General features: G+C 39.3%; 1 annotated feature.

Moving 5' to 3' along the window:
* Positions 1214–2133: an enhancer, noted in NCBI's record as "VISTA enhancer mm1103". NCBI's record gives its function as "enhancer in: limb[4/4] | branchial arch[3/4] | eye[4/4]" and the evidence as "EXISTENCE:transgenic organism evidence [ECO:0001131][PMID:17130149]".

The following is a 10624-nucleotide window of genomic DNA, read 5'->3' as shown; positions in this document are numbered from 1 at the left end:
GAAAAGTTGCTTTCGGCTTGGCATCGGGGCTGAAAATGGATATTCCCTTGTTCAGGACTATTTTACTTTGTATAAACACAGCTACACAATCCCTGGCAGCAGAGTTATAAGACTCTCTGTTTTTATAGCCAACACCTTGTGTTCGTACATGAACATGCAAGTGGAATAGCTGAGCTCTCTGTGGTGATGTGACCCACAGACTAAAGCTAAGCAACTGGAAGCTGTGCCATGCAGCCATCAAGAGCTCAGCCAGGGTCACAGCCATCCTGACTTCTATCTGAAGTGTGGAATTTGAAGCATTACCTGCTGTAGTAGGTCTCCAATGGAAATGACCCATAAACAAAACAAAAAAGAATGTCCTTAAGGAAATGAGCATGATGACTGTATCAAAAAGCAAAACGAAACAAAACAAAAAGTTAAAGGACCTAGCTTGTACAATTATAGGCTTTGTTTTTTATGCAAGTAATTAAACCTTGTTCAAACAAATGAATTCTAGAATCTCATAAATTTCATAATGATAATTAAGGTGACCTATAATTGATGAAAATAATAATAGAAATAAGTACAATGTTAATAATAAAACACCATATACTTTAGTTTTAGGCATGATACTGTTGGTCCCTAACTGACTACAATTCACCCTAACTTCTCTGATGAGAAGACATGAAATTACTTGCCCAGAAATAAGTAGAGCTGGCTGGAATTCATGTGGAGCCAATGAGAAGGCTCTGCTGTTAATTATCAGGGTAAAGTGCCTAGAGCCTTATCACAGGCAAACATCTAAACAGAAGCATTTTTGAATCCGTAGTGTAAAAGACCTGGAAGTGAATACTGACTGTAGGTAAGGCGTTCTGATCCAGGTAGAAGGCATTTATAGGGCACCACAAAGATGACTGGAAACTGTTCTCCATTCTCATAGGAATGTGGACTTTATGCCAATAAATTACAATATTATTCATAGTACTAATAATTAAACTAGTGCTGGCTTTCAACAGAGAAAGATTATTCGACTTTATTTTTGTGAGAATTTTTTATTCTTTTCTAGGAGCCTAAGTCTGATGTTTAGACAGCTGTGAAGTAGTACGTTCAATACTTCTCTTGTATAAATAAATTAATTTTGCCTAGAAATTAGATTTTTCTTGTTTATATCTAACATACAGACAACACATCGAGTAACACATCATTTCTAGTCATTTTATGTATTAGTGAAACCCAGGATTTGGAACTCCACTGCGCAGTGTGTATACATTTTCATTCTGACATCTTAACGAACTAAAGGGGTCCTGTTCTGAATACATATATACATTTCGAGGAACGTGTTTACACAGAGGAGTGCATGATATACCAGAGGTCACTGTGCACTGTGGCCTCCTCCCCGCTCTCGGTTAGTGGGAGGCTGGAAAAGGCCGAGTTCTCACGCAGCAGCTGCAGCGGCAGCCATCACTGGAGCTACACAGACCAGAAGCAGATGTGGCACAAGTCTCCTGCACAGCTTCTCCTGAAGAGACGGTTGCTCTGTTGACTCAAAGTGCACTCATTGACGGGGATTTCCTGAGCTAAGACGATCAGGAGGCAAAGCAAACGGGGCAAAATTTTTCCCTTTAAATACATTAAACAAAAGGGTGTAACTTGATAGAGCAACTTCAAGTCAAGGTCATGTACTTTGAAAAACACGGCCTTTTAAAGTGAACGTGAACATCTGGAAATCTTTTTGAAAATAAATCGCTCCTCAACTGAAACATTAGATGGCATTTTTTTGGCAAGTGCTCTATCTGAATTACTCAGAAATAAACTCCTGGCAACCCCTGAACTAATGCTCTTCTATGAGAGCAGCACGTAATTTGTTATATTCTTAGGGTTATTTCCCTCCAACTATTTCAAGACTTTTACATAGCAGGAAATGAGTGTGGGGGTGAGGCCTCTGCACACAGACACAGCAGATTCTCAGAGCAGATTCATCAGTCTGGATTCAAGTCAGTAACTGCATGCAACCGTGAAAAATTTTTCAGGAAATTGTCTTTGCATACTTAGTTAAGAATCTTACTCAATGAAAACCACAGACAATGTAAAACAAATCTATCAAAATGTATCTGATGGCTGCAGAGAAACTACAAAGAGAAACAGGGACACACAAGAATAGAATTAAACACACACACACACACACACACACACACACATCCACACACACACACACACACACACACACACACACACACATCCACACACACACACACACACACATCACACACACACACACACACATCACACACACACACACACACATCACACACACACACACATCACACACACACACACACATCACACACACACACACACATCACACACACACACACACACACACATCACACACACACACACATCACACACATCACACACACACACACACACACACACATCACACACACACACACACATCTCACACACACACACACACACACACACACACACACACATCACACACACATCACACACACACACACACACACCTCTGAAAGAAAAGAGAGTAGTTATGTCAAGACTTCTGTGAATGGGAATTACTGGTTTGTAGAAAAGAAAAGAAAAGAAAAGAAAAAAAAAGAAAAGAAAAGAAAAGAAAAGAAAACAAAACAAAAGAGAGAGAGAGAGAGAGAGAGAAAGAAAACCTTCCTGTGTGGAGGATTTGTATATGTGAGAGTAACTCAGTCAGTCTTTAGGTGTAGAATGCATGATTTACAGTGACTTACAAGAAACAATATTATTGTTAAAGGCAACTTAGTGTGAAATAAAAACCTGGGAGTCACAACAAAACCTTTGTGTGGATGGATAAAGAAGAGGACTCATAAGGTGGTATGACTGTAGTAATGACTGACTGGTGACACCATGGTACATTGGCCAGGAGAAAGGTGCTTATATACAAACGAGGGGCCTACAGCAGGGGTGGATTTGAGCTTTATTCCCTCAATTTTGCTTATGAACTTTTTGTTATCAATTACTTAGAAGGTGTTATGAACATTAGTTAGAGTAACATGTGTTCTGGAACTTCCATCAGAAAAGAACTCTGATCATGGAGAATATGCGGCATCTTCCTGAGTCATGGGACCATTTCTTTAACAATTCTTTCAGTTGTTTTATTACCCTCCCTGAAGTAGTCAAGAAAATATTTAAGATGGAACAGACCTCGTTTTCTTAGGAAGAAGTAATCCTTTCCTGAAACTTGAAAACACTCACTGGGCATGTGGAAGGCTAAGAGATAATCTTTCACCATTTCATGTCCCAGAAAGAACAAAATGGGAGTCTGTTTTCAGTAAAGAGGTAATGGGCATAATCCTACTTCACGTCTGTCAAACCTTCCACAGTCTAAAACCTCTGTGCCCTTAGGGAAAACACACACACAGACACACATACACACACAGACACACACACACACACACACAGACACACACACACACACACACACACACACACACACACACACACTACAACCATCCAAATAACAAGTCAATAGTAGAAAGCATTGTGGCTTTGTTTCTATGTCCCTAAAAATTATTATTTCAAAACTCAGATGTAACTGCAATAATACAAGTGACTATAAACCCACCATGGCTCTTATTTGAGAAATTTTACTTCTACATTAGAAGAAAACGTATCAAGTAGTGACAATTTCATACAATTTCTGTATCTTGTTTGGGTCTTTTCCCATGGACTCATGAAAGCAAGGCAAACATATATCCTTATGAATCTATTATTTAAACACATTAAATATATCTTTACTTGTACTGATTTCTTGGCTCATTAACTGGGAACTCTGAACTATTGGTCAACAGACAGGGCTAAGGAGATGTTTTTATATTAAACTGTTTCCTGGGTAAATGACCTGAGTTTGTACCTCAAGAACATACAAATATCAAATGCAGTGATGTATGCTTGTAATCCCAGCTCTGTAGGATGGAGACGGGTGTAGGTTGTTGGCCTATCACTCTAGATCCAGATTCAGTGAGAGAACTGGTCTCAAAAAAGTAGAAAGGTGATTGTAGAAACAAAGTATCCCAGTGTCAACTTCTGGCCTTAAGTGTGTGTCTGCACACATGCATACACATATTCACACACACACACACACACACACACACACACACACACACACAGAGAGAGAGAGAGAGAGAGAGAGAGAGAGAGAGAGAGAGAGGTACCTCCAAATGTTTACAAGTTATAAATCAAATAAGACAGGTTTTTTAATGGTTTATGTTCTTGATGAATGTACTTCTGTTGTGATAAGGCTACACTGCATAGAGTTTTATATTGTTTTGAGTTTTCCAGAGATGTGGCATTGAGCAGAAAGATGGGGGAAGCCAGAGCCTGTGACTTATCTCCTTTCCCTGTCATTGGCCCTTTGGGCAGCACCAGTTCCCCAGCACACACTTGAACATTTCCACACAGCTGTGCTGGGGTTTGTACACTATTTGGATAGTTCCTATACCATAGTCACTGCTGTCTTAGCATTTATTTCTCTTATCTTAGTTTATACTTTTGGTGTTCTTTGTTTCTGCTTTTTTTTCCCCCTTTCTACTTAAAAATAACCCTTGCAATAAATAAATAATTTTCTGCCACCCTGAAAGTTACATATGTAACTTTACATCACCTCTTTTTGTCTTGCTGGGGATCAAATTCAGAGCCTAGTGTGTGCTAGGCAATATTCTTCCACTGATCTCCTTTCCCCGCTCAGTCCTTCTTATTGTTCTTCTTCTAGACACATCACACTTACCCTTTTGCACACTTACCCTGTTTCTCTCTAGTTGTTTCAGGACCATGTGCCTGTTGCTAGTCTTTTTGAATTTAATTTTGAGAATAATATAATTATTCCCTTCTATTTCCTCCCTCCAGTTTCATATTATGCACCCCTGCTCTCCTTCAAACTCATAATTTCTTTTTCACTAATTTAAATTTGTACCTATATGTTGTGGTGGTTTTAAGAGGAATGCCCCCAGTCTCATATATTTTAATGCTTGGTCATTAGAGAGTGGTGCTACTTGAGAGGGACTAGGAGATGGGGCCTTGTTGCAGTGGGTATGGCCTTGTTGGAAGAAGTATGTCATTGGGAGCAGGCTTTGAGGCTTTAAATGTTCAAGCCAGACCCAGTGTCTCTCTCTGTCTGCTCCCTGAAGATCCAGGCAGAGAACTCTCAAGCTACTTTCCAGCACCATGTCTGCCTGGGTGCAGCCATGCTTTCTGTCATGATGACAATGGACTAAAGCTCTGAACAATAACTCAGCCCTAATGATATGTTTTCTAGGAGTTGCCATGATCATGGTGTTTCTTCACAAAAACAAAAAAACAGAAAAAGACAGAAGTATATACACAAATCTTCCTAAATGTAAACGTCTCATATAATGCTACTTGTATGTATGTTCTCAGGGCTGACTGGTTTTTTGGCATTGGACAATTAAATGATGCATTCTTCCCTGGGGAAGACTATACTGACTGCTCCCAACTTTCTTCAATTTCCTATGGTTCTTTGTAGGTTGACATTTTATGTTATTCTTTTTAGGATAACTGAAAAACCTCAGTATAATTTTACATGGTGGGCAAAAATTCATTGCTTTGGGTGCGGGGAGATAGACTGATACTTTTAATCGTTGATATGGGTATATATGTTCAAAACACCCAGGTTTTGAGGTGTGAGTGGGCCTGTGTCCCATATCTAGTCTGGGGAGCAACATTACTTGAGTTTAACGGACTGCTAGCCTTCCATACACAGAGTGCATTTCTGTCAGAGGCCTGTACAAGTGTACTGGCTAGTTTAGTGTCAACTTGACACAGCTGGAGTTATCACAGAGAAAGGAGCTTCAGTTGGGGAAATGCCTCCATGAGACCCAACTGTAAGGCATTTTCTCAATTAGTGATCAAGGGAGAAAGGCCCCTTGTGGGTGGGACCATCTCTGGGCTGGTAGTCTTGGTTCTATAAGAGAGCACGCTGAGCAAGCCAGGGGAAGCAAGCCAGTAAGGAACATCCCTCCATGGCCTCTGCATCAGCTCCTGCTTCCTGACCTGCTTGAGTTCCAGTCCTGACTTCCTTGGTGATAAACAGCAGTATGGAATTATAAGCTGAATAAACCTTTTCTACCCCAACTTGCTTCTTGGTCATGATGTTTGTGCAGGAATAAAAACCCTGACTAAGACAACAAGTATATGACTCCTGGGGCCAAAGACAGAGAATTTAAATCAGTTACTCCTGGAAAACCCAGTTTCACTTGAGGACCCACCCTTGTTTGTTTCCAGAACCTAATCTAGTATCTGCAACCTCCTGTCTACCATCTTTTTATCTATTTATTTTATACATAGAATTGTTCTGAATTCATAAACTGTTGTAACTATCTTTTATAGGCAGAGGACTTGGTACAAGACCCACATATGTCCTGTACTTCCTACTTTAGTCTCTGAGAGTTCATATGCATCTTGCTTATTGATACAGAAAGCCTTGTTCTCTTGGTGTCCACCATACCCTCTACTTCTTACATTCTTTCTGCCTCCTCTTTTGCAGGGTTCCTTGAGCTAAGAAGGAAGGGATTTGACAGAGATACCCTATTTAGACTCTCTTTCTCTCTCTGTGTGAAGTCTGGCTGTGGGTCTTTGCATTTGTTGTCATCAGCTGCTAGAGGAAGCTTCTCTGGTGGTGACTTGATAAGGCACTTATTTATGAGTATAGCAGAATAACAACAGGAGTCATTTTATTGATAGTTTGTTTTTAGAACAGTAGTAGTAATAAACAGTAGCCTAGGTCTCTAGGCTATCTACTTTCTGGTTCTTGGTTACCCTGTCAGTGTCCAGCATGGGTTCCATCTTATGGAGTGGGCCTTGAGTCAGATCAAATATTAATTGGCTACTCCCAGAAGTTCTATGCTAGCTACCATTGCCCTAGAACAGTATTCAGGCAAGACAAATTGTAGGTCAAATGTTTTGTGCCTAGGTTTGTACCTATGTTTCTCTTTTGGTACCCTGCAGAAGACCTTTCCAAAGGCTCCATGTAGGCACCAGCTCAACTGCTCCATGTTTAATGAGTTGTGTGAGTGCTGTCCTTGGCAATGGTGCCCCTTGATAGTTGGCAGAGAACAACTTGGTATCTTAGCAATAGCATGCATTGTTTGGGGATTTCCATAGGACCACCATGGCCAATAGTTCAATTGAATGCAACCAAGTCCTGCTACAGGAAGCCTTGTATGGTTACAGAAGATGCCCAGTTGAGACTCCATATTTCCCATTATTAGGAGGCCTCATTAGGGCATTATGGATTTTAGAAAGTTTACATTTTTGAAATAGGTTTCCACATCATCCCTCAAATGTTGCTCAATTTCATTGTCTTTCCCTACATTCTCTCCCTCTGCCCTATCTCCCCTTCTCCCCCCCTACCCCAACTTGATGTACCTACTCCCTTCCAGACCCTCCCCCAGTTTGCCTGTAAAATCTAATACCAGCTCCACCCTGAGAGAGATTTGTATGTCCCTCACTGACTCTTCCTCTATACCTAATCTCTCTGGGTATACAAATTGTAGTTTAGTTATCATGTACTTAACAGCTAATATATACTTATAAATAAATACATACCATATTTATCTCTATTGGTCTGAATTTCCTCTCTCAGAGTGATTTTTCCTAGTTCCATCTACTTGCCTGTAAATTTCATGGTGTGATTTTTTTTAAACAGCTGAATAATACTCCATTGTATAAGTGCACCACTTTTTCTTTATCCATTTTTCTGTTGAGGGGCATCTAGGTTATTTACACTTTCTGGATCTTATGATAAAGCCAGAATGAACATGTTTGAGCAAGTGTCTGCTTGATAGGTTAAGACATCCTTTGGGTATAGTCCCAAGAGTAGCTATATATATAGCTGGATCTTGGGGTAGATCAATTCCCAACTTTCTGAGGAACTGCCATGTTGATTTGAACTTCCCTTTAAGAATACCTGAGGGGCAGGGAGGGGTTCAGCATGCACAGCACAGCTATCATTCTGCTACAAGCTATTACAGAACAAAATCTGGGGCCCTTGTACAGATTACAAAACCTTTGCCATCAAGTAAGACTTCAGCTTTTACTCGTTATTCTTAAAGCGAAGTTCAAAACAACAAATAAAATGTTGTTCCTTCTCTAAAATATTTCAAGGAAGCCAAAGACAAATTATATTTACTAGAAAATCAAACTGATTCAGAAGGGCTTGGGTTTGTATTTATATTCAGGATGCAGTGTAATAGGGAGAACTAAACCTAAATTTGGTTTCCTATTTCAAACAAATACCTTTGAAGTAACACCATCCCTTCTCCTAGTGTACAAAGCAGTACAGGAACCACACACCTCCATTTCAGGCTATCCTTTATTGTTCTTTGGTCTGCTTTTTCCCCGGGGGACACACTGAATGTCCTTGATGAAAAAGTGGGGTTTAACTGATATTTTTTTTCCTTTCCACAAAGAAACATGCCAGATAGTGAAACTAAAGCTCATAATTTTCCTACCTCGTCTACTCTAAAGACAGAGGATAGCTCTATGGGGGAGATGATTGAGGATTTCCTTAACTCAATATACCGTTACAGAGGAGCTGTTTTGGAAGTCCCTCTGCCAGGTATGAGAGTTACATAAAGAAGTCTAATATATCTTCTACTCTTAGGGGAATTTAAAAATGTCAGTGGAGACACTTAGAAAAAATACTACACAGCTAGGGTTGCAGCTTGGTAGGAGATCATCTAGCACACCCCCCCCCCCACAAGACCCTGAATTCAATTCCCAACACTAAAGAAAGGTACCTATAACACATATTACCAAGTGCAACAATAATAATATGCACATATGGTAAACTATAATACACATTTAACTTATATACATGTTTGCCCATAAGGCTAGCTTAGTCCACTTAAAATTATTTTCTAATTAAATATGGAAACAATAAGTTGATTATTAATCATAATTTCTATGGATAGAAAGTAGTTCAAGGTGTTTTGTGTGTTATATATTTATTTATATATTTTGTGTTTTTGCATGTCTCTGTACAAGTGCACATGCATGCAGATGTTAGAGAAGTCAATTTCCTCCTCCCTCTGCCATCAGGACTTGAATAGATATCACTAGGTTTTGTAGTGAGATCTCCACCACTGAGAAATCTTACTAGCCCTCATTATATAGACACATGGAGGCAAAACAATCACACACAAAAAATAATACAATAAAGAACCTAAACATTTTTAAAATAAAGATTAAATACATACAAAATTTATTAGTAAATTAATAGATGTGAAAAATCTTTACCAGTGTTTTGCATGAGAACATGGAGTTTGTAATGGCTCAGTACTGAAATGCTGAGATGTACCACTGGCACCTGGAAATGAGAGGCAGACTTACACATAAGCAAAAGGTTGAATACATGAGGCCAGTTTTGAGTGACAAAGAAGAGAGGGCAGGACAGGCCTGAAAATGTTAAGAATCAGGACAAAAGGTTCTTGCTTCTATAACAACAAAGCATTTAATGGGCTGAATTTGAAAAATGTTATCTTTCTTCCTATTTATCTTGCTTCCACATCTACAATGTATATAAATTCAATGTAATTGAACTTGTAGCTAAGACAACACTGATTACTTTTTCATTATTTCATTTTTACATTTTTATTTATGTACCAAAAGCCGTGTTGCCCGATATATAGACAGCCAAATCCACTTTATTCTCAGAAATGTCTCTAAAGAGGTGGTTACTATGTACAACTAATCAAAGCCAAATTAAAACTGTAACGTTTTTCTTAGCAATTCATTCTGCCATCCTGTACCTAATTGCAGTCGATGTTTTCAGAGCCATGGTTATACAACATGCAGCAGTCTAATTGGCTTAACTCCTATCAAGTAATTTTTTTAAAGTTTCTTTTATATCAGCAGCTCTTGGTTTTCAATTATTAAGGCTAAATGTGAATCAAGTTCAAGATAGCCGTTACTAGGGAAGAGAGCAATCCAAGTTCAGAATTAAGAGGGTAGCTAAGAAACTCTAGATCCTTACAGACTGCAGATTCCTGGCCATAAACTTTGTCATCACGACAGATGTTCTCAGCTCTCCAGACCTCCGTCCTGTGTGATGACCTCTCTGTGTGCAGCTCAGAAAAATATCAAGCTGAGGCAGGATGGAGAGGATGACGTTCTCCTACCAAAAATATATCCCAACTCTCCCCTAATTAGGAGCTCGGTGAAAAACAGGCATTTTCAGTGTCAACATTGCAGGGATAATGGAGAAAAATGTTTTGGAATGTTACCTTGGTTTGCATAATTCTGAAAAAACAAAACAACATGTTTCCAGAGTGGTATTCTGATACGGCTCCTTAGTAACCCAACCTTGTTTGTGAAGAGTGATTGACATGCAGCTTGGTGCCTACAGAGAGTGGAAAGGGAAAGGAGGCATCAACTCACACAACTAATGTAATGCCACCAGCCAAATATATCCTAATATTGAAATGATTCCTCCAAGGAGAAATGCAATGTCACTTCTTTCAATTTAGATAAATACAATGTAACACATTCAGGCTCACCATGACTCTGTTGAGTAAGAACTCTGCAAGGAAAAGATCTTCATAAGCTTAGTCACCAATGGACAACGGCAGTTATC

Source organism: Mus musculus, chromosome 11 (assembly GCF_000001635.26).
Source record: "Mus musculus strain C57BL/6J chromosome 11, GRCm38.p6 C57BL/6J".
NCBI lineage: Eukaryota > Metazoa > Chordata > Mammalia > Rodentia > Muridae > Mus > Mus musculus.
This window is presented reverse-complemented; position numbering and strand designations above follow the sequence as displayed.